This window comes from Haliotis rufescens, unplaced genomic scaffold, assembly GCF_023055435.1.
Source record: "Haliotis rufescens isolate VD_foot unplaced genomic scaffold, xgHalRufe1.0.p SCAF_5, whole genome shotgun sequence".
Taxonomy (NCBI): Eukaryota; Metazoa; Mollusca; class Gastropoda; order Lepetellida; family Haliotidae; genus Haliotis; species Haliotis rufescens.
This window is the reverse complement of record NW_025964223.1, coordinates 32,877,225-32,894,684: the sequence shown is the minus strand read 5'-3', so window position 1 is coordinate 32,894,684 and position 17,460 is coordinate 32,877,225. Positions and strand designations below refer to the sequence as shown.

At 40.5% G+C, this 17,460-nt stretch overlaps 1 protein-coding gene and 1 long non-coding RNA gene across 2 annotated transcripts in view; both read right to left on the bottom strand.

The window, feature by feature from the left end:
- The window catches only part of LOC124126088 (zinc finger protein 567-like), a 121,592-nt gene that overhangs the window by 11,226 nt on the left and 92,906 nt on the right, over positions 1 to 17,460 (bottom strand). The window lies entirely within an intron of this gene.
- On the bottom strand, positions 1,158 to 3,288 carry LOC125372946. Its single transcript, XR_007218285.1, has 2 exons — positions 3,016 to 3,288; positions 1,158 to 1,260 (listed from the first exon to the last, which is right to left on the bottom strand). It is a non-coding gene; the product is annotated as an uncharacterized LOC125372946 (long non-coding RNA).

Sequence of the window (17,460 nt, the reverse complement as noted above, 5' to 3'; positions counted from 1 at the left end):
CTTAGTTTGTACGGAGTCTGTGCAGTGACTGTGAGGAATGAGATGCTGCATTCATGGTCCCAATGAGCTTGGGTGGTAGATATTCAGAAATCGGAATGATTCGGCTGCTGACACAATATCTTGTGTCCAATGGTCTATCATGACCCCACTGCAGAGCCCGTCCGGCATTCTTGAAGGTGAACTCTTCAGTGCTTCTGTAGAAAGTGACACAGACCCCCAAATCAATCCGTCTCCCTTTTGACCTCTTGCCAAGGGGGATGATTCTGGCCCAGCTTACAATTTCACGGTGTGACAACGTTGTGGTAATGTAAGGGATATTCCGTCCATATAACGTTTTTCCCATTTGTTGTCAGAACATCATGGGCTAACATTGTGTAACGTCATATCCACGTCGTCACAACGTTGTGATTTTGTATTTTTACGTAGTGGCAATGTTATTATATTACGTCCCTACGTTATTCTGTGGACTAACATGGACGTTGTCACAACGCCGTGAAATAACTTTGTGTAAGAGGGATGAAATATGTAGTGACAACGTTATCTCATGACTGTCCCCCGCAAAAAATGTCGTAAAAACATCCCAAAATCATTTCGCATCAATGTTTTAGAATATGCTTTAGTCACGTGAATGTGTATGATTCGAGATACCCTTTACAATACTTTTTAAACCAGGGCGTCAAATAGCCCTGTTAACAGTTAGGTCATGTTTTGGTGACAATTTCCGAAACGAAAAAACACCACGGAGCTGTTAAATAGATACATATGGCAATAACAAATAGTCAGAAACCATTACCCTTTAGGCTTGTACTGCAGGAAACAAAAGGGTTGACCATTTAATATTCTGGGGAGGTCAGGGCCTGGAATTCTTTGAAAAAATATACTGTTGACGAAAATTCTTGACAAAAATAATTATGCTTCAGACTGGTGAAAAAAAAGAATTTGCCTGCCAAAAATTGATATAGATCCAGTTGCAAGGTGCTTAACTTCAGGCTAATAGTGATAAATAAAAATAACTGACCGAACAATTATCAAATCTCCATAGAAAATGTCCAGGTCCCCTTTAATATTAAATGGTCGATCCCGAATCAAATCTATACAGTATATCTTCATCTTACAGTCATGAGATGTCAACATTCAACAAAGAACTTCAAGACACATTTGTGTTGACATTTTTATATTTTTAGATAATTGAAAATTTATACACTTTTTGAAATTATTGATTGCCAGAATCTTCTTTCTTTGGTGTTCACTTCCATTTCCCTGAAATACAAACAACTTCATAAATCTCAAGCAGGTATTTGAAATATTCTGAACCGCAAAAGAAACGTCACCATGGATAGATATATGAGAAACCTTATTTGTCCAAACACTGTAAACATACTTTGAGACATATGAAAAAGATAAAACTTGGCAAAAAAGATCATCAAGGTTGAAATTAAAGTGTCAAATGTTCTTCCAGTGAAACACAACACTAGTCTCTGAGAAAATGGCATTTCAAGTCAGTATCTCATGTGTCCGCTATGTGCATTGATGACTGCCGTGCAACGTTGATACATGGAATGGATGAGGTGGTTGATGAAGGCCATAGGCACTTGAGCCCACACTCTGAGGAATGCCTGACGCAGTTCAGCTACAGTTGTCGGCCTTGGTCGGACGTCATTCAGCCGTCTTTGAATCTCGTCCCACAGGTGCACGATGGGATTTAAATCAGGACTGAGGGCAGGCCACTGCATGGTTCTGATGCCATTCTGCTGGAGGAAGTCTCTTGTTGCTCTCGCAGTGTGGGCACAGGTGTTATCATGCTGAACCTCGTGGTTGCGGCCAAATGAGGTATGGCGTGTGGTATCAAGACTTGATCAATGTACCGAGCTGCTGTGACACCATTGCCTCTCCCTGGACTAATATTCTGGAAGACCACAGGGCCGACCCTCTGTGCAAGACCTATTCCACCCCACACCATAATGCTCGGACCACCCTACAAGTCTCTTTCAACAACACAAGCATCCAAATAACGTTCCTCACGAGGTCGCCAGACTTTCTCTCTGCCATCCGTTGTTGTGATAAGAGGACTCTTCTCCACTGCTGGTGGCACCAATGCTGGTGCTGTGTTGCCCACTGAAGAGAGTCCCGGTGATGACGTGGTGTCAGAATGGGACCTCGGTATGGGCTTTGACAGTGGAGGTGTTTGCTCATCAATCGTCGATGCACGGTGCCCGCACTTATGTGTCGGTGGTGTGCCCCCATGGTCTGTCGAGCAGTTTCCGCAGCAGTATCAAAGTCGGGTAGTGACCCTTGATCTTCCACTACATGGTTGGTCATGTGTAGTGTTGGTGGTCAGGTGCAGTTGCTGGAGCCTGTATATGGTCCTTACGTGGACTTGAAATGCATTGGCTACTTGCCGGGCGGTTTGTCCAGCTTGCAATCGTCCAAGGGCTTGGTGTCGCTGATTTCTTGTCAATCTTGGCATGTTGTAGAAATTCAATAACGAATGAATGTTATCCGAACTGGGTGGATTTTCATAGGGCAAGAAATGGGGGAACACATGTGCATTTCAATTTGCACGAAACTCACGTGCATCGGTTTACCATGGCCATTGCCGTGATGCGTTTGGGCAATCGGTTTTATTGTCATCTGCTTTGTTTTTATATCATCAAATTTCATTTTTCCGAAGAAGTTAATGTTAAATTTTAGAAACTCTGACAAAAATTACCCAGATATTTAAATGACAACTTTACATGCAATGTTACTTGGGTGATGTTTCTTTTGTGGTTCAGTATATTATATGACAAGAAACATTCAATTGGAGATAAAGCTTTATCAATATTCCAACAGTAATGTATAATGCAAGTGTTTGATGGAAACATATTTTAACATTCATTCAGAGACATCAAGAATCATGTTGAAGACAGAATGAGGTACAAGCATAGATTTATACAAAAACACTCTTAGCATTCATTTAAAGCAACAAAACCACCAACATGTATATAGACAATAGAATGTAACAACTGTACTTACGTTAACATAATCACATCTCAGGGTTTCTTTGGTGGAATCCCTAATGATCCAACATTCCATGACTTTATCTGGAATGGTCGTGTCCCTTTTTCCTCCTTGCTGCAGTGAAAACATATAACAAAGTCAAAACTAGAACTATATTCAATAAGTATCTATTTATAGTCTTTCAAATCTTATTAAAATCAGATTATAGTTCTTGCTATCGCTAAACAAAGATCTGAGGACATCCCATTACGGGTGAACAAACTTTCATCCAACCAATCAAAGTGTTAATTACCAGAAAGTGACAGTCGGAATGTGTTCTCTAATCATGCAACCTCGAAACCGTTAACGTACGGTACCACTGATTCCGTCAAAATCATCGTCTATCTCTCACTTCCATGGGATAAACATTTGAACGGAAGAGGCATTGCACAGTACGTGGGAAGCACTGCCATACAATCTCAACCATATATTAGACATTCTGGAATGTTTGCTTGTTCAGTTTTCAAAACTTTAATAGAGAACTGTGTCAACATATTTTTCAAGCGTAGTCTGAAATGGAAGTCGCCAGGAAGAAACGAGTGTCGTAAAGCTCAAGAAAGCTGCTTTCTAATTGGCTGATGTCGACTTCTTGTCAGTAATTTCAGTGGTCGGTCAAAGTTCGCGAAAGGTCTTTCTGACGTGACCCATAATCGGATGTCCTCAGATCTTTGTTTAGCGGCAGCGAGAACTTAGATCTGATCTTAATGAGAATGTAGTCTATCAAAAATCATAACATTTATTGCATAATTGTCTAAAATTGTCTAATTATTGTGGACCTATTCTAAATTAGAATACAAACGGGAATAGATATATTAAACAGGCATTGTAACTAATTACGAATCACATTTTCATTGCAGCGCTGTTTATAGCTACAGTACAATTTCGTAGCGAGCACTGTTACTAACTCGTTCAGTTTTCTATCACCATTTTATTCTCACTCCTTGTCAAAAAGTTTCAAAGAACCAAGTATCATATGAAATTTATTTGTTACTTCATTTATTGAACATAATACAGTTCAATATCGTTGAATATAATTTTGTAGGATGGTAGCCAACATGGTGCACATTGGCTACACATATCTCACCTTAATAATCAACAACTCACTGACAATATATTGTAATATTTAACTTTTGACTATCAACTAGCTTATCACCACCACCGAGGACCATACTGCAAACACCCTGTTATAGCGCGAGACGAGCGACTTGCTTTACTTTTGCTCGTTTTCATTAGAAGGGAGTTGGACATATTTATTGGAAAATGAAATATAAAAATACACATTGTAAGCGCCTTGCTACAACAAAACTTAAGACAACACAAGCAATCAGATGATTCACATTTAAGCAAGTTCAGTCAGAGCTAATTAAGCATATTCGAAAACAACAAATATGTTCCTGTCTCTTCCCGAAAATACAATTTAATAACATCATTGAGCACTTTAGACTAGGGCGATAACTAGCAGCCTACAGTTAGTCGATCTGAAAATACTTCCAATGTTTTGATTCCCTAATTTCGCTGAATAACAGAAATCAACCTTTCCCATGGACTGAAATGAGCCACATTGTTTCACAAAAATCAAAGTCAGTAGATTAGTACATGTACAGTAAACTTGGCCTACCTTTAGAATACAGTATCACAAACTTTTCAAACACGTGACAATACCCTATGACATAATTTGTGGTATTTTGTTGCCAGTCATACCGGCGAAATAATGCCCTGTGACGTCAGGGGTCATCGAGTGTGCATAAGCTCCTCTCAGTGATCTATCATCACTACACGCAATGTTATTGAAGACGCCCAGCGGCACAAGAATGCAGTTTATTGGGGATATTATATTGGTGCTGAACACATCGAAATGTAGCCAGTGTTAGGATAGGCTACCCCAAACTCTATCCTTAGCCCTTGGATCCCCTTTACGATCAATCACCCCTTTACAATCATTAGGGTTAGGTACCCGTTTAGTGGCTATTGGATTACCCAAACTCTATCCTTAGCCCTTAGATCCCCTTTACGATCAATCATCCCTTCACGGTCATTAGGGTTAGGTACCCATTTCGTGGCTATTATAGATTCTATAGCGGCTCCTAATATTCTTCACACAAAAACGTAGAGTAAAAAGAACAAAATGGTTTTGTGTCAAATATTTTGGCTACTTGAAACTGTCCTGGGACATTCACACAAGCCACTTTCACCAGCTACATTTTTTCAGTCTGATTCAAAAGCGAACTCACCGTTGTGTCGTCACTAGCCCTGCTCATGCCTCCTCATTCCTTACTATTATCCACATCATCGTTACAGTGTTCCCTAGCACACTTTTCTGTCACAAAATCCACCTGACGAATTACTAAGTACCATGTCATTCATGCATACTCACGAGTCTGACGCCTGACGCTGTTTTCAGTTCGCGCCATATCGGCTCATTCCTCACCACTCGGTATCTTGTAGATTACGAAATGGGACGAGTGTGCCAAATGGCATCGGGATAATTCGTAAGTGTCCGTAGACTAAAGTCATGAGTCACCATGCCTACCCGTAACCTTCGCAAGTGTCCGTCACCTATTCGACCCTTTTCGTTCAGTTTCGTTAAATTTGCACTTTGTTTCACAGTGTGGATGTAGCTCAGTCGGTTAGCTGTCGGGCTAATAATCCGAAGGTCGCGAGTTCGCGTCCGACGGATTCTCACAAAAACTTGTTGCTTGTCTTTGAGACATGTGACCTACGGCAGAGATCGTCATCACGAGAAGTTGTGGTACTAAGGTCTAAAGGTGCTCCGTAAACTTATAATGTAAATAGTAATGATTTTAGAAATAACATGGAAGAAAAGGCGACAACTGTCAGTGGTCAGTAGACAATGCATACATTAGCCTATATATAGGCCTATAAAGCCTATGATCGAAACTTGAATGTAATATGACGGCTACAAAACGCCGCCAGATTGAATTCTGGTCAAACATATACTGCTTGCCCTTGATATTTACCCTTTGCATCCATAAAATAATAATATGGCAAAAATAGCCTTGAGCCTCCTTCACCTCTATATATACATCATGGTCTGTGTATCTAATATAATATCAACACTGACACTCAGTGAAAATCACCAGCAAACTGCATTCTAAACCCAACCCCTTCTGTATAATAAGATACATTTAAATCATTTCACTATCTGCATGTACAGAAACATAACAACTAGCTGAGACTGCTTTTGAAAAATTAACTTACCTCATCCGAATTCACAGATGAACTATCCAGTTCCAGTTGACGCACAATGACTTAGTCGAAGAATGTCCAGAGTGAGCTTGATGTGATGTCACTTCACGAGGCAACAAGGCTTTACTTTTCAGCAGTCGCTCTCACAAAAAATGAGCGCCAATTGTTTGCCTGTAATGTTGCAGTGCCATAGCCAGCCGGCGGGGGGGGGGGGGGGGGGAGGTGGGGGGGGGGAGAGAGAGAGAGAGACAGGGAGATGCCCCCCCTAGATTTTTTTTATTGGAAACAGTTTTATTTGAATCAAGTTTGGGACAACAAGTGATACTTGTACAAATATTTGCCCCTCCTGTCAAAAAAATAACTACGGCCTTGTATTGCTTGTGACAACATTTAGTATACAGATTACTTCATGAATAGATCTATATGCAGTGTTAGAAATTGGCACTAGTCCTGTAAGTCCTGGCGAAACTGCCCAGTGGTAAAGGTTTCATATGGACTAGTAGAAATTTGCCCTTTTTAAGGGTTTTGCTATATGTTATCGTTATGAGGACTAGTGGATGAAAACTGTTAGTTTCTAACGCTGATATGTTTAAAAAAAATAAAACTAAGAGATGGTAGATCTGCTACACATTATTTACAAAAATATTTTGTGATGTCCAAAGTACAATGTTATCACAACGTTAATTTGCAACGTTGTTGTTACGCTGTGGAATAACTTTACGATATAATGTAATACTAACGTCACAGAGAGACGCAATTACGTTCTGGAGATTTTAGTATTAAGAGATGAAAATTCAAATGCGGAATATATAGGAAGGTAATGCATCACTGTAATGCATCACTGCTTTGATATTCTGACAAATTCAGGTTGATTTTGATGAAGCAGATGTATTTCTATATGATTATCAAGAAGCAAACTCTATAACTGTTTTTATTATGAAAAAAAATAAGTGGAAATATACACTGTATTTTTTGTGGTTCTGATTTCATCATTTCTTATAATTTGGGATAAACCCCAAAAGTATCTGGTTTCAGTAGGTTTGCAAGAGACAACTGGCCATGGTACATTTTCATGATTTTTATAGAATATTCCTCTACATTATTACCAATATACCTTCAGGACATCTTGCATGAAAATCAGTCAATGTCCTAGAAAAGGAACTGTGAAACGCTGGGTATCAATATTGATAGCTGTGTTGTAACATCTTGGTTACACATTTACAAAAATATAGAAGAATGTCTTGTCATGAGCCATAGCAAGTTATCACTACAGATACAGTGAGTGAGTATAGATCTACGCCAATTCAAGCAATATTCAAGCAATATCACAGCAGGGACACCAGTAATCGGCTTCACACATTGTATCCATGTGGGGAATCCAACCTGTGTCTTCCGTGTGACGAGCGAACGCTTTAACCAAAACAAGGCTACTCCACCTGACCCCCATGTTTACAGATTAACAATGGCTTAAGTAGTATAGGTAATGGGGGTTCTGGACCACTTCCACTGGAGCCAGATTTATATACTTATACCACCACTACAGGGGGAATTTTTTATGTGTAAACGCTTATGCGATTTAACGATAGTCATAAGATTAAACTAAATTGTAATGAAAATATTCTCGATTATTTTTATTCATACGTATACCATTATTTTTAACAAAGTGATACTCAACATTTTTACTAAGTTCTTCGTTCATTTTACGAGGAGACCAGACTATATACTCTTCTTGGTAATTGGAAAGAAACAATTGATGACAGTATTTGGTTGGTTTGACATCCCTGATATAATATATACCTTGTGGTAATTCTCTCCATTTGATAATTTTGTCCCTGAGCAAAAATGTTTCGATAGCTTTTTCGAGTTCTTCCTTTGTTGGTTTGTAATCCTCCATTATTATATACTTACGTAAGCATTCTTCTCAATGAATGTATGATTTTATGCGGTGTGTTCTAATGATAGTAAGCAATCTATTTTTAATCTCCAACCAGTTCTTTGGTTTGGGCACGGAATAATTGACGGGCTTGTTGTCTCCCCTGTTCAATAAAATTTGTTTTCTCATCTTTGCTAATACCACTGGTCTTACAAGAATTTGATCGAATCTCCTGCTTCATTGCGTTGTATTTGGTGAGTTCTGACAAAACTAAATGAAACTCATCCTCGGATATCTTACAATCGGCCATTGCTGTTGAAATATGGTCCTCAATGCTGTTCAACTTTGCTTCGGCGAGTATCCGAATATTATCATGTTTTAATGCTTTCTTTTGCAACCTACGAGAAATGAATTTTATCATTATTCCTGCCAGTTCTGAGACTCCGGCAGCTATTTCCATGCCAAGTATGATAGGCGCGGCGATTATAGTTGATAATAAACCAACACCGGCTACACCGAGTCCCATGCCAGCTGTTACAAGCGCGGTGTCAACTCCGTCAAGAGCATTCACGGTACTTTTTATACAATCCAAGTCTCAACTCCCTCTCCTTCTCTATTCAATGTTTTATGTCGCTTATTTGATGTCATCGAAATCCATCAACAGTATCCATCTTTTCATCGAGCGCTGGATATAAATCCATATTATTATTATATCATATAATAGTCTTTAATTGGTCTTGCTTCAATGTTTTGAGAGTATACATCAACCTTAGTAAATGTATATTATACGGCATGGATATCTTAGTAAGAGATATGCTGTCACTTTTAATAATTTGGACCCCTTTAAGGGTTGCAATGGGTGATACTCCAATATAAATAATACTGCACTGTTGACGTTGGTGTTTCTTTAGCCATTTAATTGATAGACCTGGAAATATTTCTAAGGCATCTTCTGGTGCATCTCCAAACAAGACTTCAATAATAAGCGTAGAAAGTTCAGGTATAGCATTCAAGTTTTGTTTTATATCATTGAATTCAGTAACCAAATTTAAACTAAATTGATTTACTGCTGGACGACTAAATAACATATAACCTGGGTTTTCTGGCAGGGGAGAGACTAACACACTTTTTCGTTTTGATTGGATATAAGCCCCGAGTACGATCCCACTATTTATTATCTTAGTTAAATTATGTGCCTTACCCATCATCACATACAGTGGGGTAATGACGATATTCAGTAGCAACTTGATTTTTGCTTTGATCATAGTCCATTTATTATCATCGTTGCGAGTAAGATTATACGAAGTGTTTTTATTGAGTCTACTAACGTCGACATCGCTTAAATCTCCTAGATTACCTGTGAATGTAACTTCTTTCCGCTTGAATACATTATCTTGTAAGTGTAAAGCGTATAACTTACCATCGGTACCGGGTTTACCAAAACCTTCTGTGTCTCCGAGATCGGAAAGCGCAATTGTATTACATCGCTGAGTGTTCCAGGGCCTGATGAATCAACCATTATTTATAATATGGAGTGTTACACTCAAGTATCCTATATGTACAGGTAGATGTTTTACATCTAATACAGAAATTTTGAGGTCTGAAATAATACCACGCTTTAATTTTTTATATTGTAATGATGAGAAAGATTCCGTTCTACCGCTATTATATTTTTCATCTTTGACTGGAATAGCTCTCAACAGAGTAGAAGGACTTTCTAGTTGAATATTATCCGTCGTACTTATCTGATCAAGATGGATGCACAACTCTTTATAGGGAACTAAATCAGGTAATTCAACTCCATGCCGTGTTTCGTTGGGTGGTATTGCAACTCTTTCGTATCCTATTACAAATCCAAGTGTTTCTGCTAAGCGCCAGATAAGAATTACAAGCTTTTCTCCAGCTCTTAAAATCAGCATCCCATTCAACTCATTTTGTGTGAGACTAGCTCCTGAAGGCTTAAAAATTTCATCATTGAGTGAGCATATGCTGTAATACCCATCAGGTATAATGTAAATGTCACCATGTATTTCACCTATTAATAACCTATTATTACCTCTCACAGCATTTATATTGGTCCACAGCGGGTAATACGTTACATCACATAGAGCGACTTCAAGTTGTCCATCAGAGTTATCGATAGTATGAAGCAGTTCAATAGACTGACCATTTGTTATTCCTGGGAGTGTAACATACATATTGAATATACAAAGATACTATATCATAACTTAAATATGAAATCAACTTACATTACTAATCAGTCGATTTTAGTAATAGTGCAGCGGCATAGCCCACATATCTGAAAGTATTGTGTGTTTTGAGATACAAGCACCAAATTTGGCACACAGTTACTTTAATATGTTGCAAACATTTTTGGATATGGAGCCACTTGAAATTCCACCTGCATAATCTATAATTGTCAATATTTCTGGATCTATGTCATCTATAAACTTCTTCTTGGTGGCTAATTCTACATTTTGGGGGTCAAGGAATCCAATGGTGTCAGTTACAATTGCCTACAACTGCCGCCATATTGACTTTCAAAAGTGTTTAACCCAATATTTTGTTATTTTAGCCATCTAAGCCACAGACACACAGAGAACAGTGATGTCTCAAATTCTTTTTTTCGTGCGTGTGTGTGTATGGGGGGGATATAGGCTATGCTCAAGCTACCTTGGATTTTAAAATAATATGTTGGTATAATATAGTCAATAATTGTTCTAACGTTAAATAGGGTCATTTCCTGGCTGCGCTGCCCCTGCTCTTGTTCTAAATGTAGATGCCCCAAATGAAGACTCTGTGTCTATATTTAGATCAGACTGCACGGAAGTCCCGTGCTGAACAGCTGTGACATCAGATCTGTATATAGATTTTATGCTTGAGTTTTTACTGCAAGAGTTACTTATAGGTGGAGAACCTCAAAACTTGAGTTTACTGCAGTCATGTCAAAAGAGTATAAACTAGTTGATGTGACTAAGGCTGTGGTTCCCAAATCACCCACACCAGTTAACTGGAGACTGGTTACAGGGCAGTGGGTGGACACAGGCCCAGGCGCAGGCTGAGATAGCAACGTCTGCTATGGCAGACTCCGTTCTGCGAGCAGCACATGTTTCACGCACCAGATGCGCTCATCAGGTGACAGCTGCCACTTTGCATACTCTGCAACATGATGCGCATAACAAGTACACTGAACGAGCCGCTGCCGAGGAACAAGAGGCACTGGCGTCTGACACCTGGTGTGATGAGAGAGCAGAGAACTGTCCACAGTTTCAGTACTGGTCAATCACTCTCCAGATAGAGCTATGCATCCTCATGTTTGTGCGATCATTTCAAGAATCAAACTTAACACTGTACCTTGACGCTTTGGCAGAGCTCTGCGTATAGTTATTTGCACTTGACCATACCCACTATGCCCGCTGGCTTCCAGTACATCTGAAGGACATGCTAGAGCTTCTGGAAAAACTCCCAGATGTTACCAACAAGTTCGAAGCAGGACATTTCACAGCAAATAAGACCAATTCTCAGCAATTGCAAAAGACCAGGCACAAAATAATGCGTGTATGAAGGGAGATGGTGGTGGCATTGGCCTCACAGAAGACCCCATAGCACTTCGCTGTTGGATGGTTTCCGGCCCAGAAGTTGCACGAGTCATCGCAAAGTTTGAATCTTCGCGGCAACAGCAGGACAAAGCCACGGAATTACATCACAATGAACAAACAAACAAAGCACAGATCAAATTTGGCCAAGATGTCTGTTCGCCAAATGGGTTCCCCATCTCTTCCATGACGGACTGTGCACAAAGTACCGACCTGCTGGTACTTGACACCAAAGAAATATTGACCGAAACAGCGAGTGAGACTGTGAAGAATGTCCTCAAAATTGGCAAACAGTTCCACTCCTTTGAAAAGGAGCGTTTGACTGACAGATCAAATCCCCTCAGTGATGTCATCAAGTGTAACAAGTTGCCACTGCAGCTCTACCAAAGCCACAGCTTCTAGCAAGAAGAAGCTGCAGCTAGCTTCAGCAAAGGATGACTCAGAACTCTTTTCAAGACTATATATTGCATGCCAAACAAGGGAGGGTGATCTAGATGAGTTCTTCAAGCATGAGAACCGAGCCTACCCACCAGCACTTTCCCAAGAAGGACAGCTTCGATTCAGCAGCAAGTCAGACCTACTCAAGCCCGTAGAAGAGCTTGCCAACAAGAAAACGGATGCACCACATGTCACCTGTGCCACATTCGATGGGGCTGCCATTGTCCAGATGCTGAAGCCAGGTGGCAGCAAAACATTCCTTGAATATGCAACAGGCGTGTTCGTTCCATATGTTGCATCACAGCTAGAGCATCGATCTCGCCTTGACCTTGTGTGGGATCGCTACACAAAGTCTGGGAGCCTCAAAGCGACTGCACGGGCCAACCAGGGCAAAGGCATCCGAAGGCGTGTCACTGCCGCTGCTGTGCTACCCGGAAACTGGCAGATATTTCTTCGTGTTGGTGAAAACAAGGAAGAGGTGTTCAGTTTCTTGTCTGGACAACTTGTGAGATCCTTTGACACACCAGAGAAGCAGTTGGTTTCCACAGACGGGGAACAGGTACTTACTGCCCCACCCTTTGAAGACATCACATGTTTGGCCCCATGCAACCATGAGGAGGGCGACACCCGAATGATGGTGCATGCAGCAGATGCCATGAGGTGTGGACATCGGCAAATACTTATCCAGACATTGGACACAGACGTTGTCGTTCAGGACAGGCAAGAACTTCCGATGCATAGCAGCGCATGAAGTTGCTGCAGGTCTGGGACCTGAGACGTCAAAGGTACTTCCAGTGTTCCATGCTGTCACAGACTGTGACACGGTATCGACATTTGCAGGCCGTGGCAAGATAACAGCATGGACTGCATGGATGCGTTCCCGGAGGTTACAGCTGCATTCCTCCATCTGGCCTCCACACCAAGCGAGGTGCCTGCAGACGTCTTGTCAACTGTTGAAAGACTTGTCGTTTAACTCTATGACCGCACAAGCACATGCACTGATGTCAACTTCCCGAGGAAGAAGCTGTTCAAGAAAAGGAAGATCCCTTGAAGCAATACCTCCAACGCAGGCAGCTCTTAAGCAAGACTTCAAAAGAGCCACATATCAAGCCAGGCGTTGCTGGGGACAGGCTCTTGTCGCATGCTGCACTCTGCCATCTCCATGCGACTGGGGATGGGTCAAGACTGAAGATCAGTTTCAACCTCTCTGGACAACAGTACCAGAAGTTGCAAAGTCATGCTATGAACTGATATCATGTGGATGCAAGAAGGGATTTTAGATTATAGATTTTTGATGACCGCTATTCTGATTTTCAAAATGGCGTCTCACACATAGTGGCTCCATTTCCAAAAATGTTTGCAACATATTAAAGTTACTGTGTGCCAAATTTGGTGCTTGTATCACAAAACGCACAATTGGCTTGCTATGCCACTGCACTATAAGTGCCTCTGGTGCTAATTTCTTTTGTTAAATTCCCTGATATCTTTGAAAAATACAGGGTCACGGGCTAGTGATAAAATGGTGCACGATTGGTTTCACAATCCAATGCAATTTTGGCAGAACCAGTTAAACTTTGCCATATGGTGTGCCACAACAGGATGTGGTGTATCTCTTAATGCCCCAGGATTTGAACTAAATAAGTCTGTTTTATCATTTCACGTGTACTATCAGATTAGACGTATACTTAAAGAAATTAGTGCCCCATTACCGCAGGATCGAGCATGGAATGCATAAAATAATCCGTACAATGGGTTGGCATTCGAACGTATTTGTCAGGAATATAATGTTTCTACGAGTAAAGATTGGCGTCTGAGTGGAGTTAACCATGGTCTAGGTATTCCGTACGCTGGTGCACACTCTGTTAAAGAAGTCAGCGATGATTTACTGAAAAGGGGTGGGCTTCTTCCGAGCTTTGCTCTCTCGAGTAACGAGTGGAGAGATGATGGTATGAACTTTAAGGGTGGTGTTGCTCTCACCGTCCAAAAGGTTGAGCAACCACCTGGAAATGCTTGGAATGAGTTTCTTAATGATAAAACAGAAAATAAATTTACTAACCAAGGAGTTGTAAGAGTTAATGAATCAATAAGAACGTAGGTATGGGCAATTCTTGGTTCACAGTTGCAAACACAAACGGGAATAATTGGTTCTGGGACAGCGCTCGATGCACAAAAACAGTTTGTTGCAAACGTGGAGGATGCTATTAATTCACCAGTGGACATACCATCTTCTATAAAACGTTATCAAGATGTATTACAGTACGCTCAATCCAAAGTACGACTACATTTATGCGCCGGGACTATACATGTCTCCGAGTAATATGGAACTTAAGATCGGTGTAGTGATCGGTTATAATAATAAAATTGTTATTGCTACCGATCAACAAAAACCAGGTATAAATTCAGATATTAACACCGAAATAATTACTAAAACAAACACAGGCGAAACGGGAATAGTCAAGCCACAGATGTCTACTAACGCACAACCATCTACTAACGCACAACCATCTACTGACGCACAACCACAAGTGCCACCACATATTGCAGCTAAAAATCATCAACATATCGATAAAAAAACAGCGCTTATAGTAGGTAGAGTTGCGGCTGGTTTACTCAAGATTTGGTTAAATAGTTCTTAATTAACTGATTTGGTTAAATAGTCTTTAGCGGATACGTACAACAGCCCTGCAATTGCTACGATCAGTGCCGACAAGTTTTGACTAAGCCAAGTGGTGGTCTTAGCTAATAAATTCAAGAGCCAGGAAACTATACTCCCTATTAAACCGGGAAGTGCAGATGCGGCTTTCCTAGTGCTGAACCTAATGCTTTTAAAAGTTTTTTTATCCACTCTTTTATGCCACCCCTATCACTAGGGGGTGTGCCACCTCCTGTACCACCTGTACCACCGGTTAACGCGAGAGTCAAAGTTGATATAATAAATCCCAATGCGATTAAAATACTGCCAATGGTTATCCCCTGTTCTCTGAACAATGTTTTAATTTTATCGGCCGGTGTAGTGTCATCGTTGAGGACTTGATCGATAGTTTCTTGAATTCGACTGATTTGTGAACGAAGTGCCTTTCTAGCAGCTTCGAGGCGGGCCGATCTTTCGTCTTTCATCTTTCTGCAACGCGGTGTCTACTGAATTCATCACCCGCCTGATCAAGTTTTGTTTTCTCATAAGCTATATGCTTGTCGAGTTCGGATGGCTTGGCTATATTATTGTTGAGTTCTCCCCGCATTGTTTGCATTGCCTTGTCAAGACCTCGTAATTTCCTAATACTGAACTCCGAATATGGTGATACACTGACTGTGGAATTATCGTAGTAGGTATCCAAGATTTCTCCGAGCCCGTCCGAGGCCAGCTTCAAGCTTTCTTCCAAATTATCTTTATCTATGTTACCGAGTTCAGTATGCACAGTCCTAAGAACCTTAGTAGTCTTCGCAGAAAGTTTTTCTCGTGAGTAGTCTACAAAACCTAATTCATTACGAACAATGTTGATGCCATGTTTACTGGCTATCTCAGACAAGGCTAGGGGCTTACGAGTATGTGAATTCATAAGATCAATATTCGGAGAGCCACTCAGTCGCAATATTCCTTTAGTATCTAATTCAAACTTTGAATAGTCACGGTTGGGCTAACATCTTTAAAGGTATCGTAATAATCATTAACGGTTGATTGTAAAAGTTCATCGTTAAGATTCATGCCACCAAAGCTGGTTTCATCAGTACTCTCTTCGATTGTACTAGGGTTATCAAAGTCATCTAGATTAAAATCATCCATTTTTATATCAAACATAAGGTTACATAATTTCAATATAACAATGTCTTCACAATACGGACGCAAGTTAAACTCACAACGTAGCCTTCGGGATCCATTAGGGGTCAAAGCAATTCGCCAGTCTGTAACTATAACTAATAACCCGAGTACCATTGATCAGAATCAAACGCTTCTGGTTCGCTTTCCTAATCTTGGCGCACACGATGTGTTAGTTCTGGGAACTGTCCGACTTGCATTTACAATTAGTTTGACTTCTGCCAACGTTAAACAGGGAGCCTGTTCAGAACATAGGTCGTGCTATCGTTTAGAAAATCGCGATTAAAATTAGCCATAATGAGGTTTTGAGTATCGATGATAGCGATGTATACTATTGTTACATCGATCTCTGGAGAACGGATAAAGAGCGGGAACACATTGAGACTGCGTTTGGTGCTGATAATGGTGATAATACCTTCGTAAAAGATCTCGCTGTTGTTGGCGCATTAGGTAACCGATTCTATATTCCGCTCGACTTTGAATTACTAGATAGTCACATGCCCTTTTATCAAGCATCCCTAGGCGATCGGTTAGAATACAAACTCACTTTTAATGACTACTGTAGAGTAATCAGAGCTGCTGAAGATGCTAGCTATTCCATTGACAATATCTCACTCGAGTATGATATGATAACAGATCCTGAATTAGCCAGACAAATTCGTAACCAGTATACAGGAAGTTTAGCCATTTTGTACGATCGCGTGCTTCGACACCGAAAGATCATAAGGAGCAAAAAAGATACGACGTGGAATATCAATCTAAACATCCCCACGAGATCGTTGAAGGGTATTTTAATGTTGTTCAAGGACCCCTTTGATGCATTTAAAAGAAATACCGAGAAGTTCTACAATCCCAAGATTACAAAAGTAGAATTGACTATCGAGGGCGTGCCTAATCAACTATAGAGTCAAGAATGCTAGCATATCAACAATGGGATGAGATTAAAAAACTCCCTTCTATAAAACGAAGCCCAGAAGTTAACGCGGTCGCGAAAGATCTGTCTCTTGGGGATGTATCGATGGGTGAATACCTCACCACGAAGTATGCGCTATGGCTCGACATGCGAACCACGGACGATGACCAACTGCACGGCAGTGGGCGGAGAATAGAAAATGTTAGCGAGGGTGTCACTATAGAGATAACGAAGCTCCAGGAATCAGCTGGTAAATTAAACATATATTTGTACGTGATTATGGATGCGCAACTTAATATACAGAATGGACAAATTGTGCAAGCAATCTATTGATAATCTTTTACCTAAAGAACCTCACTGTGCTATCATATGCGGGCAAACGGGTTGTGGAAAAACAGCTTTTATTCTAGATATTTTACAAAGTCATTATCGGGGTGTTTTCGACCATATTAGTATTCTGTGCCCGACTATAAGCGTTAATAAAACATACCTATCGAGAGATTGGGTAATGAATGACGATTGGGTGTACAAAGTTGATCCAGGCGATCATTTACAAGAGTGTTTACGAGTATGTCACGAA